At 36.5% G+C, this 12,613-nt stretch overlaps 1 long non-coding RNA gene across 1 annotated transcript in view; it reads right to left on the minus strand.

Annotated features, from left to right (window-relative positions):
- Positions 1–2,105: 2,105 nt before the first annotated feature.
- Positions 2,106–12,613, minus strand: part of LOC128773018 (uncharacterized) — a 31,911-nt gene continuing 21,403 nt past the window's right edge. The window contains exon 2 of the long non-coding RNA XR_008417220.1: positions 2,106–3,973. This is a non-coding gene — a long non-coding RNA (uncharacterized LOC128773018). The remainder of the gene's footprint in view (positions 3,974–12,613) is intronic.

Here is a 12,613-nt window from a genome sequence, read left to right on the forward strand (position 1 = left end):
CTTCTTTTCCTCATCCTCATTATTTCTGTTTTTATTTGTTCTCATAGTGTCACAACTTTCATGAAATGTCTCAGATATTCATGCATTTTTCACACTATTTCCACTAGAGCTTTCAACATATTAATCACAGTTACTTGAAAGTCACTGCCCTGTGGTTCTGTCATCTGGGTCATGTGGGAGTCTTTTTCTGTAAATTACTTCATTTGTTGACAGAGATTTCCTTTTTCTCCTTGTGTTTATCTAATTTGTAATTGAATGTTGCATGTCTGTGTAGAAAGTAGAGACCATGATAAATAGCCTCATTTCTTCTGCTACACCATTAGTGTTGGGGGTCGACTCAACCTAATCGGAGTGTGTGTTTGGAATTTGTTGATATTGTTTCCTTCATTACCTAACTGGATTTTAATGCTTTGGTATTAACCATGTGCTTAGCATGGGAGCTTGGAGGAAGAAGGTTCTTCTCAGTGTTGCAGTTCCACTCTAGCTTTCAGCCTTTCCTGTGAATATGCACCATGAAGAATGTCTATGGGACCTGCCTCTCTCCCCTTTGTAGACTGTTGCTGCCTATTTCTTGATGATGGCCAGTCTGGTGGTGGATGTTAGAACTCCTTGCCATGCCGCAGTCTTAGGCAGGCCTTGTTTCTTGTGCTTCATGGTTGGGTTTTCTCAGCCATCCTCCCCTGTTTCCTGTAGCTGTCAAACTCTGCATCATGTCTTCAGTGAGAATTCTCTGTCCTTCCTTCCATGTTAGGAGATGTCTAATGTTGGTATAAAATCATGGGCCCTGGACTGCTTCTGGTTCCTCTCTTAGTGGTAGTTTTTGTTTTTGTTTTTGTTTTTTTCATTTATTTTTCCCTACTTGAATTTTACCCCAGGAGCAGACAGAGTCTGCTATTCCTCACCAGTGGCTTAGGATTCTTATTTTATTTTCAGGGAAAAAAAAATTTTGGCAGAACTTTGTGCCTTTTCCATAGCACCTTCTACTCTGCCTTTGGTGATCTTTATGACAAAGAGGGGCTCTGTGCCTCCAATCTTTCCCCTATATGCCCAGTAGACTTCCATAGTAAAAAGCTTGAGTGGCTGGAACTGGACTACCAGAGGTATTATACTCACACAACCTGACATTCAGCCTTTAGCAATTCATTAACATTTTAAATGGTTCTTACCTGCTGGTTAGGTACCCAGACCCTCCAGTGTTCAGCCACAGTGGGGGCAGCTTTCCTACCACATCTCTTCCTGGAGAAGCCTGATTTCCTTGGATTTCAGTCTATGTTCAGACTTAACTTTAATTCTCTAATGGCTTCAAGAAAAGTTATGATTTTGTAATTTGGTCATTTTGAAGGGAGAAAGGAGTATTGGCTGACTGAAAAGCTTTCAGCTTTCTCCATCTTAGGTATAAATCTTTTCTATGAAATTTTTTCAAATTAGTGTTGGCTAAATAATAGATGTTTTTATGGACCACAGATTTCATTAGCAATAATAATGAAGGTCCTTTAGTAAGTTAATGAGAGCTGCAAGGAATTCTAAGTGTTTTTGCATGCATAATATTATTTAATATTCCCTCCAAAAATGTATGAAGTAGTTTAATTGTTTTTAGTGTTTATTTATTTTTGAGACAGAGAGAGACAGAGCATGAACGGGGGAGGGTCAGGGAGAGAGGGAGACACAGAATCTGAAGCAGGCTCCAGGCTCTGAGCTGTCAGCACAGAGCCCGATGCAGGGCTCAAACTCACGGACCGTGAGATCATGACCTGAGCCGAAGTCAGACGCTTAACTGACTGAGCCACCCAGGCGCCCCTGAAGTAGTTTAATGTAATTGTCAGATAAGAGTCTTATAGCTCAGAAATATGGGGTCATTTTCTCAGGGTTACATAGCAAATAGATGGAATGCAAGATATAAATCTAAGTTAGTCCTACTACTCTGCTATGAAATTCAATAATTGCCTAAAACATCTCAAACTAATAAATGATTTTTAGAATATATTGATTGGTTAATGGTGAACAGATAGGACACAATATTTTTTCTCTTTTGCAGCAAGAATCTAATTGATATGTAAGCTCCCCATTATTTTGAAAGGGGGTTGGTAGTAGGAGGAGTGAGTGTCAAACACATCTGAACAACATATTTATTAAATGGAGGAGGATATAATGGAAAGTCTTTTGACCAATGAGATAAAGTATGTTATTAACTATTTTAAATAAAGTAAACATCATTGGTACAGTAGAATATTCTGAAAGCAGCTAGGGATAAACAGGCCCTAACTTACAAAGGTAACACATAAGGGTAGTAACAGACCTATCTACTGAAACTTGGCAAGCCAGAAGGGAATGACAGGAAATCTTCAATGTGATGAACAGAAAAAATATGCAGCCAAGAATCCTTTACCCAGCAAGTCTGTCATTCACAATAGAAGGAGAGATAAAGGTCTTCCCAAACAAAAACTGAAGGAATTCATCATCACTGAACCAGCCCTACAAGAGATCCTAAGGGGGACTCTGTGAGTGAACATTATTTCTTCTAATTATCAAATTGCAGAGTCCAGCATTATCCTGACATTTTGAATAGCAGGGGAGAACTTTATTACTCTCCTAATGCTCCATTATGTTGACCTTTTCTTAAATAAATGGGTTAATGCATTAGTTATAAGAACACCAGAGTTCCTAAAGGTTACTGCTAATGTCTCTTTGTGCTCATGTGAGCATACTGTATTTTAACTTTGACATTTCGTATCAGTTGGTACATGGTTAGTGTTCACTTGACTGAGAGATAAGAGTTCTTTTTTCAAATGATAATGAAATTGTTTCACATAAACTGTACTTGGACATAAATTTTCCCCTTAAAATGAAAAATAGTCCAAATCAAGACTTCTCTTATTGCATATTCTTTTGTTTCCCTTCATTGTCACTATAATTATGGTTCTTTTAATTATTGTGGTTAAAATCTTGCTAGGTTCTTTTTTTTACCCCCCTTCCCACTTAACCCATATGTATGTGCCTGGAGCGATGGTGTGATCTAATGGGACAAAAATTGAGTTTGAAATTATAACCAGTTGGTTTCATGGGAGCTGCTGGTATGTTGCAATGGAAGTCATAAAGTACTTATGTTAATATTTTCTGTTCAACCACAATCAAAGGGATTGAACAGTATTCATTATGTTAAAGAATAAAAGAGAAGTTTATGGGGGTTCAATACTTAAAGAAGTAATAGAGCAAATGCTTGCCCCACCTCCTACCTTTAGTTTCAACAGCAGGATATTCCCATAGTTTGTGAGATCCCCTTGAGGTGAAGGCCAATGGCTTTGGGTGTGCTATCAGTGACTTTTCTTTAAATGCAAACAAAGTCAAGATAGAGAGTTGAGTCACATATTGTGTAGTCATCCAGACAAATCAGGTGAATTCTTCAACATTCCAACTCCATCAGAGTAGCCAGTAAGTCTTAGAGTCATTTCTAACCATTTTTGTCATCACAGTCTGTAGAAGTTTGTGCTTTCAAGGAAGACCATAATAATTTTCCCCGTCACACATTTTTTCTGTACTACTTTGCTACTTCTCCTATAAGAGGCAGAATTTAATACCCTCTGCTTTCAGTGGCACACTTGTTAGTAATAAAATGCAGTGAAAGTCATGCTTGCAGGGCTGGGTTAAAGGAGACTGCAGTTTCTGCCTTACTTTCTTGGCATGCTTGCATTCCTGACACTCTCTCTCTAGATGTTTTTCCTTGGAACCCATCTGCCATACTGAGAAATCCAGACCACATGTAGAGACCACTGGTAGGTCCTCTTGTTAAAACCCCAGCCTTTGAAGGTATCCCCCTAGTGCCAGACACTAGTGAGAAAACCTCCAGGTGGTTCTTGTTCCCAGCAATTTGCTTCATTTCCAAGCATTCAGGGCTTCCCACCTGAGATTCCAGACATTATGAATCACAGACAAATCCTCCATGTAATGCCTTGTCCACATTCTAAACGGAAAGAACCTGTGGGAAAGATAAAATGGTAGTTGTTCTTATTCCACTAAATTTGTTTGTTGTTTGATAATAGATATCTGGAACGAAAATCAAAGGACTCGTCCTTACTAGTCCATCTTCCCAATTTTGTTTTATATGACATGTGGACTTTTCTCTTATTGGCTAATTTGACCCAAAGGTCTGTGTATTTGATAGATACAACTTCCAATTGGCTTAATTTTTTTAAATTTTTTTTTTAACGTTTATTTGTTTTTGAGACAGAGAGAGACAGAGCATGAATGGGGGAGGGTCAGAGAGAGAGGGAGACACAGCATCTGAAACAGGCTTCAGGCTCTGAGCTGTCAGCACAGAGTCCGACGCGGGGCTCGAACTCAGGAACCGTGAGATCATGGCCTGAGCCAAAGTTGGACGTTTAACTGACTGATCCACCCAGCCCCCCACCCCTGCCCCGCTCCAATTGGCTTTAAATTATGTATCTTTCTTAGCAAAACAAAATTTAGTAACACTAGGAGTAAACACATGTTTGTGGTCAAAATATGTTGTTCTGACTGCTGCTTTTACTGTCCTATCACTTGTGATACGTGAAAAACAACACCTTTTTCTTCATGTCCAGAGAATGTGGGCAGGCTTCATGGAGAGTGAAGACAGAAGAAGCCATTATTACTACCAAGATGAAATTGGTGAGAGGACAGCTATTCAATGAGGGTTGGTAGGAAGTTCATTTGTATAAAGCACTTAAGAAAATCACTATGTTGCTTCTTCGAGGAAGCCTAAAGCGGAGACTTGTGTTATATTTCAATATTTTCAGAGTCAGCTTTCTAAAAATGTGTCACAGTATGAAGACTAGGCAATTAGGCTACAAGGCTTTAGGAAGTTTCTATGGAAGGTGCTAAAAGAAGTATTTAAAAGTATTTTTTAAAAATCAGTAAGTATGTATCCAAAATAGTTTCACCATTATGTTATTTCTAATTCCTAGGGCCCAGGTAATTTCCATGCTTGTGAACCATTCTGATGTAATCCTCCTTAACACTCTAACACTGGCACACAGAACACAGTACTTGTTAGGCCACTGCACTAAATCTACAAAGACAAGAAAGGAAAATATCTTAAGAGATAATATCATATTATGAGATCAGACCTATATTCATAAGTAATTTTCCCAAGAGTCAGGGTATCTGGGTAAAAATTCTGGTCTGTATTTATTTAGAAGTGTGGCTTTGGGTAGTTGAAATAACCAGAATATTGGAGAGGAGAGGTTATATTATTCCTCATTTTAAGTCAAAATTTGAATGACCTAAGATTTCCATTGATGTAAGGCCAACATTTGTGTTCATCATACTAAAATGAAACTGTACTCTATCTTGCACATTTCCTGTGGTTAATTTTGTTTGTCAAGACAATAGATTATAGATTTTTTCATATAAAAAGACATCATAAATCATCTTATAGAAAAGTTAAATAATACTTCATTGCCAAACTATTTAGCTGGGGCAGTGGGGAAGCAAAGACAAAAACCAAGAACTAGGACCCATGTCAGAATCCATGTCCCCTAATATTCTCACTATATTTTACAGTTTGTATTGTTTTACTAGTTCAAAAAAAAAAGATACTATCAAATAGTCCTCAAAATGCATCATTTGGGATGGTAGCTAATGTCGCCATTTATAGTGCACTTATACAATCTTTGGTTAAAAGTTCAGAAGTGAAATGGCAAACATGGAGGTAATCTATTCCTACTTTGGGAGCAGGCTTGCTTACAATGAAATCACACGCCTTTGATTAGGGAAAGCATATGTAACTGTTTGACAGTTTTTAAATACCACATGTTCCTTTTCTGAAGCAATCTGCTGGTACAAGTGTAGCTGAAGCTGCTACAATTGTTTTAGGCTAGAATTTATTAGAGCTGGGGACTCCTATTATCTCCCAAAAGTACACTGAGGTTGCTAGTCAGTCATTGTAGAGAGCAGATTTACCCTGGATTAAAATTTGGATGTATTTAAATTTCGTTGTAAGGTGAGTTCACATCTTAGAAGCAGAGGAATTCTCACTGCTAAACTTGGTTAATTGTACCAGCCTAGGCTCTCTCAGGTTAATCTACGGCTAACATCTCTTTCTTGGCTTTGCAAATGCCAAATTGTTCAATTGTTTCTTTTGTGATTGCCTCACAGAAGCAGTCTCATGGACTCCTACCTTACCCCCAAAGTTTTGTTTGGTTGTTGAGGCCAATGACTATACCTTATACCAAGAAGATATGAAAAAAATTATTACAGATAGGATTTCTGAGGATAATGGGACAAGCTCTCAATCAGGTTCAAAAATGGCCTGAGAGAGCAGGGAAAGGAGATTGGCTTGTTATTTATTGTGATTAGGAGTAGAACTGGAGGGTTCCTGCATGTAGTACAAGGCTTGGTTGATTTAAACTTCCCACCTGTGCCAAGGAGGGAGCATCTGGACTTTCTTATCAGTTTGCCTAGATGTGGAGCAGAAGAGGAAGAGGAACCAGTGGGACTTGAAAGCTGTCAACAGTCAAACGTCAAAAATGGAGTCAGATTATTACAGTTGTATAATTAAGTGGCCAGTTAGTACTAGCTGTACTAACATGGCCAAATATATTCCAGTTTCTTGTTCATAGGGCTCTGAAGTAGAAAGGAGTACTACCCTTAGACATGAGCAAGCTGACCACTGCCCCAGCTCCATGCCTCAGGGGCCTCTGTGCTTTGGAGTGCCTTCCTCTGTCTATGTCCTCTCTGCTACCTTGGACTGGCCTGGACCAGCAATGCTGTCCATGCAGGGCAGCTCAAGAACACCCAAAGAACACCTTTGGGTGTTCTTCAACCTTTTACTTCAACTCCTAAGATGATCAGAAGTTCTGGGAGCTCTTGAATTTTGTCCAGCCTTTGATATTCTTTTTCTGGAATCACAGAAGTTTAGGCTACTAGAATGAGGCAGACACATTGGTTGTCGGTGATGTGACTCCCACTCTTGTTAGACCCAGGTAAGGCTCAGGATTCTGGACTAATGGTTGCCCATTCCTTAATGTGGGCCTTTTGTCCTGCCCACAGGCTACACTTCTCACCTATCTGTGTTCCCATCAATGCTGCCTTAGGTCTGTTGACAGCACTAGAGGGTGACAGCAGGTGCCCTTTACTCCCTGCTGCATCTGGCGAAGATGCTCCACCTCAGTGCAGGCTCTATACCATATATAGAGTCATCCTATTCAGGTGGATTTATTGATCTCCTTTTAGAACTTCTGAAACCATAACTCTTTGGTGATAATGGGCCCTTCTTGTCTCTGGTCCATGTGATGACAGTGTTCTCCCAGGTGGATTGTAAGCCTTTCCAGATGCAGATGAGGGACAGACATTTCTTGTGTGAATGGGGTCACTCATCTCTCCCCTTATCTTCCTTTCCCTCTGGTCGCATTGTGTAAAAGGCAAGTGTATAGTAAATGATGAAAAAGATCATATTCTAGGAATGTAGTGATTATGGCTAAAGGATGTAAGAGAAGACAGGGTTAGAACATGTGTTCTGCTTTTATGCTATAAAATTCTAAATGGCAAATTTAACATGATCAGAAAATAAACTGTTATTCACATTACCCTACATACTCTGTGTAAGATTTACTCTTGTGATTATTATCAACAGTAACAACCTTTGAAAGAGTCATTGGAAGCCAATATCCATGGGCAGCGTGATGAAATGAAGTAATCTCATAATGACATTACCAATGTTAGCTAAATGGTATTAGAGATGCTTGCAGAGGCAAGAGAATCTGTTTGTTTCAGTACAGTTTGCCAAAGCCATAGCTTCATGAGTTAGGAACACTGCTTTCTTTTTCTTGTGCTGGGGGAGCCAAAATTAGTAACAGCACATTTGACAATAAAGAAAATTAAGAAATGGTTTCTGGACCTGAGCAGAAAGACATGGTATTTATACAGTAGGAAGAATCTCCATGTGCACTGACTAGACAATAAACAAATACGTAAGTACCACTTCTCCACATATTCTTCTAGAATAAATCACTGTATCTGACAAAGAGCTATTGGGACTCTGCAAATATGTTTGCCTGGAACCCTATGCACCTTAGGGTTAACCCTAGAGAACAACCTCTAGTAAGAAAATGTACTAGGTATATATTGTTAACACAAGAAAGGTAAAGGAGAGAGAGAATAGATCTTATGGTTGCTATTCAGTAAACACTTAAAGTAAGGGGTGGCTGGTTGGCTCAGATGGTAGAACATGCCAGTCTCAATCTCAGGGTTGAGTTTGAGGCCCATGTTGGGCATGGAGCCTACTTAAAATAAATTTTTTAAAATAATTAAAGTGATATATTAGTGGAGTATAAGTGAGGCAAAAACCTGTGTCTCCTTTCATTGGCAGTACAGCGAAGCCCACTATGAAATGGATATTAGACAAAAGTGAGAAGAATGTGCATATTCATGTGTATAGTTAAAGGAACATTTAAAATAATACATAACAAATGTATGCAGACCTTTCAGGGTACCCATTTCACAAGGGTCATGCTGAAAGAAAATGAGAATATGCAAGATTTATCTTCTACCCATATATCTTTTATTTATCCCTTTTACATGGGAATAGTTGCATAATAGGCTTGAAAAATAATTCTGCGTCTTTCGGCTAGGATATTTCTGTATTTTAAGCATTAAGTTATTTTGTTATTCCAGAAATTTATTCCTTTAAACAGCTTATACAAATTTGGTTTATAAGCTGAAAACAATTTTAAAAATTAATAAAAGATGCACTGTTTAAAGGTAGATAAAAAATGGTCTAAGACAAATTGATATCTTTATTCTTTCAATTCTTTGTTTTCTAGAATTTTTTCTTCCTAATATTTCTATTCTCTTGTATGCAAAATTAACATCCATAGAATCCTTACATAATATTAAGAAAAAACTGCCTTGTCATAATATTACTGAAATAATCACAGATTAAAGGGCTAGAAGAAACATTTTCTTAATTACATTATTATAATAAATAAAATTCATCAGGCTAGTGTATTACTTAGAATAATGAAACTTACAGTAAAATTTAAATGCGGTAGGAGTTATTCACATGAAAATACAAATATTTTAGCTAGTCACATAGAGGTGAGATATTAAAAAACACCACAATGATGGAGTATGATATTTAAAAAGTTAAAAACCAGAAAAACATGTAACCTCATAGCACGTCACAGCAATGTTATTTAAACCATTTCCAGAATGAACATCTTACTGCATTTCTTTTAAATAATAAAAAATAATTTGATTGTACTTGTTATATGTATTTGTTATTTAAAATTAGAAAAATATGCATAAACAAAACTAAAACCAGCCAGATATGCCCACACACCATCTTCCCACCTATACCTATATAAACACATGCTTGATAAGGAAGCAAATATTTATTGTATATATTTTACATAAGGTTGCAAAACCTGCTCTTTTACTCATTACATCCCTAACTTCTTTCCATGCAAATTGTATGTATCATTATCTACATTATTGTCCTCAGTGGTTTATAGAGTTGCATTGTATGGATATACTATAATTTATTATTTCCCTATTCTGGGAAATTTGAACTGTTCTCAGATGACCCTGTAATGAAGACCATTGGAAATTTATCTGTATTCACTTATTTTTGGTGTATTCTTAGGATATCATAGATTTGTTGAGTCAAAGGGTAAAATATTTTAAAAAGTTTTGATACATATCACTTAATTTCTGGAAATGTTATTTGCTGTTCTTTTATTCAGCTCAAGGATATCAAATTTATGCCTAGCCAATTTGTTTTTAACATCTTCCATTACAAAATATTTAATGCTTTAGATTTCTCATTGTGTATCCTTGGTAGTGACTTCCAAACTTTGGTACCTAAATGCCTTCATTATTTGTGTTATTATCTGGAAAAAGATACTTATTTTTTAAAAATGTTTTTATTATTTCTGAGAGAGCGAGAGAGCAAAAGGGGAGGGGCAGAGAGAGAGGGAGACACAGAATCCAAAATAGGCTCCAGGCCCTGAGCTGTCAGCACAGAGCCTGATGCAGCACTCGAACTCATGAACCATGAGATCGTGACCTGAGCTGAAGTCAGATGCTTGACCAACTGAGCCACCCAGGCACCCTTGGAAAAAGATACTTATTTATACCAGGAGAAGGAAATCTGCACTAAATTCTTTGTTAAAGTAACTAAACTTCTTTTTTGAAATGAAAATAATCCACATTGATTTGATTTGTAAATGTTAATATTAGCACTAAAGATGTCTTTGTAGAAAATTTTTATTGATATTCTACATTTTTCCAGTTGGGTTTGTAACAGCCAGTGTTTGTATTTTTCACTCAGAAAAAGTCTCGATAATGAATATGCAACTTTTTATTAATGCTTACATATGAGAATCATGTCTCTATTAAATTTTATAGTATTAACAATAAACTACCTTAGACTTGACCAATCCAGCCTTCTGAATCATTGCTCTGCAAAGCATGCATCAAAGGCTTCTTATTACTAGTAAGATTCCTTTGTTGCTCTATTGGAGCTTAGAATTGATTAATAAATAACAAGCAAACAAACCTGAGATGCAGATTTCTTACCTGTTAAATATTTTTATACAATAGAAAATTTATGAAAATAAATTAGCAGTGCATTTGAAGATTTCATGGCAGTTCAGAGATCTGAGAAACACACTTCAAAAATAACTTTTTAAGCGGTGATTCAAGGATATCCAGAGTCTGAGATTTCTGTTACTGGTTTTAGCTTTTTCTATTCTTAGAGGCTTTTTTGTAAGAAATTACTCAGGTTACTGGGAATCACTGGGAATGGCTCAGATTTACTGTTGGTATTTTGCTTTGGAACAATTTTTCCTTCATTAGAACAAATTAGAGTTATGTCCAATAAGTGTCTTATGACAAAATGCTGATAAGATTTTTTTAAATATACATGTTCTTGGGGCAATTAGAGGACTGGATCAAGCAATATTTAAATAGGTTAGATAAATTCAGGACCTCTCATTATTTTATCTGATTTCAGTCTTGCATATTGAATTTTTCACATCAGACAATATTAGTGATAAGGCAGAGTTCAAGATTCTTTAGGTATGACTTCTGACTCCACTGATCATCTCTGCCTTACTGATATGTGCAGAATGAGAAATGAGTTCATCAGTTTTCAAGTTGTTCCTTATTCTTCCGCATGCATTTCACTCAAATGGATGGGTGAACACACATGTGCACAGATGCACAGACTCAACCAGACAGTTCCCCCGTACAGCTTTCCACAGATAATGTTCTCTTTGAAGCATATAGGAAAGTCTCACATATAAATTGGTCCACATGATTTTAATTTTTAAAAATGGCAGACATAAGTCAAACAGACTTACACAAATATGTTTGCATTATTTTGCCTTTGAATTTGAATTTTATTGAAAGCACTGACAAAGGATAAAGGGTCAAGAGATTATTAAATGTACACCCGGCTAAAAGAAGGGTTAGCTAATGAAATGTAAATAGAAAGTGTCACAAAAATTATTCCAAGATAGCTATGTACATACATGCACAAAATGTGTAAACATTTAAGTTTTTAACCTTCATTCAAGCTTATTTAATAATACTTAAAAGTACATTAAATCATTTTGACTGCGTGAGATGATGCAAAATAAGAAAAGCATTGTAGATTAAATAATGGCATATGATTCATTTCCATGAATTTTGAATAATACACTCTAAATCTGCATGCACAAGTTATTAAATATGTGTTAATTTTCATTTGCTCTGGTGACAGTCAAGGTGGTTACCAGTTCATGAGCATATTCTAGGTAATTTCCCGAATGATACATTTCTAATTGCAACACATTGTTAAATCATGTAGTCCTTGGTCCCGTGGCACTCCTTCCTCTGCTGGTGGCTTCAGCTTGAATTACTTCATTTGCAAATGTAAGGCGGCTGTTGTATTAATTGAAACTGCTTCTGTGATAAGAGAAAAGCTATACTGATTCATAAAAGAAATGCTCTTGCATGACAAAATATTTTGATAGAGTGAAGAATAAAAGAGTAAAGGTATAATGTGAAAAATCTTCACTCTGGTACCTTGTCTTATAGTTACTTTATCACAGTAATACTGAGAACTAATAAAAATACTTTTAAGAATTTATTCATTGTTAATATTTAAAGAGTAAGTCAACAGAAGATATTTTTCACTATCATATGCTGAATACTAGCCATTTTACAGAATTAGAAAGAGTTGTTACTTTTTCTTCTTTCTAGCTTCTCAGGGTTAGAATAATTCTCTTCCTTTATTTTGTTCCTCACTTTGTACATCACCATATGTAGTCAGCCCTTGGGAGATTGACATGTTTAGGGCTGAGAGAAAGACCACTTTGTTTCTGCTATATAGTGACGAACAGTAAGCAACTCAAATTTTTTGGGCTGATTGTCCTTTTGATGTACCATTTCTGCGTTACCAAATATGCACAAAAGATACCAATGTAAACTGAAAAATCCCAATGTATTTCATGACTCAACATTGCACCCATTGCCTCAGGAGACATGTCTAGTAATAATTTGCTATGGTCAATGTTAAAGATGTTACTACTTGTATTCTCCTCTAGGATTTTGATGGTATACTGTCCCACATTTATATCTTTCATCCATTTTG

Source organism: Panthera pardus, unplaced genomic scaffold (assembly GCF_024362965.1).
Source record: "Panthera pardus isolate Hobbes unplaced genomic scaffold, ASM2436296v1 HiC_scaffold_24, whole genome shotgun sequence".
Classification (NCBI taxonomy): domain Eukaryota; kingdom Metazoa; phylum Chordata; class Mammalia; order Carnivora; family Felidae; genus Panthera; species Panthera pardus.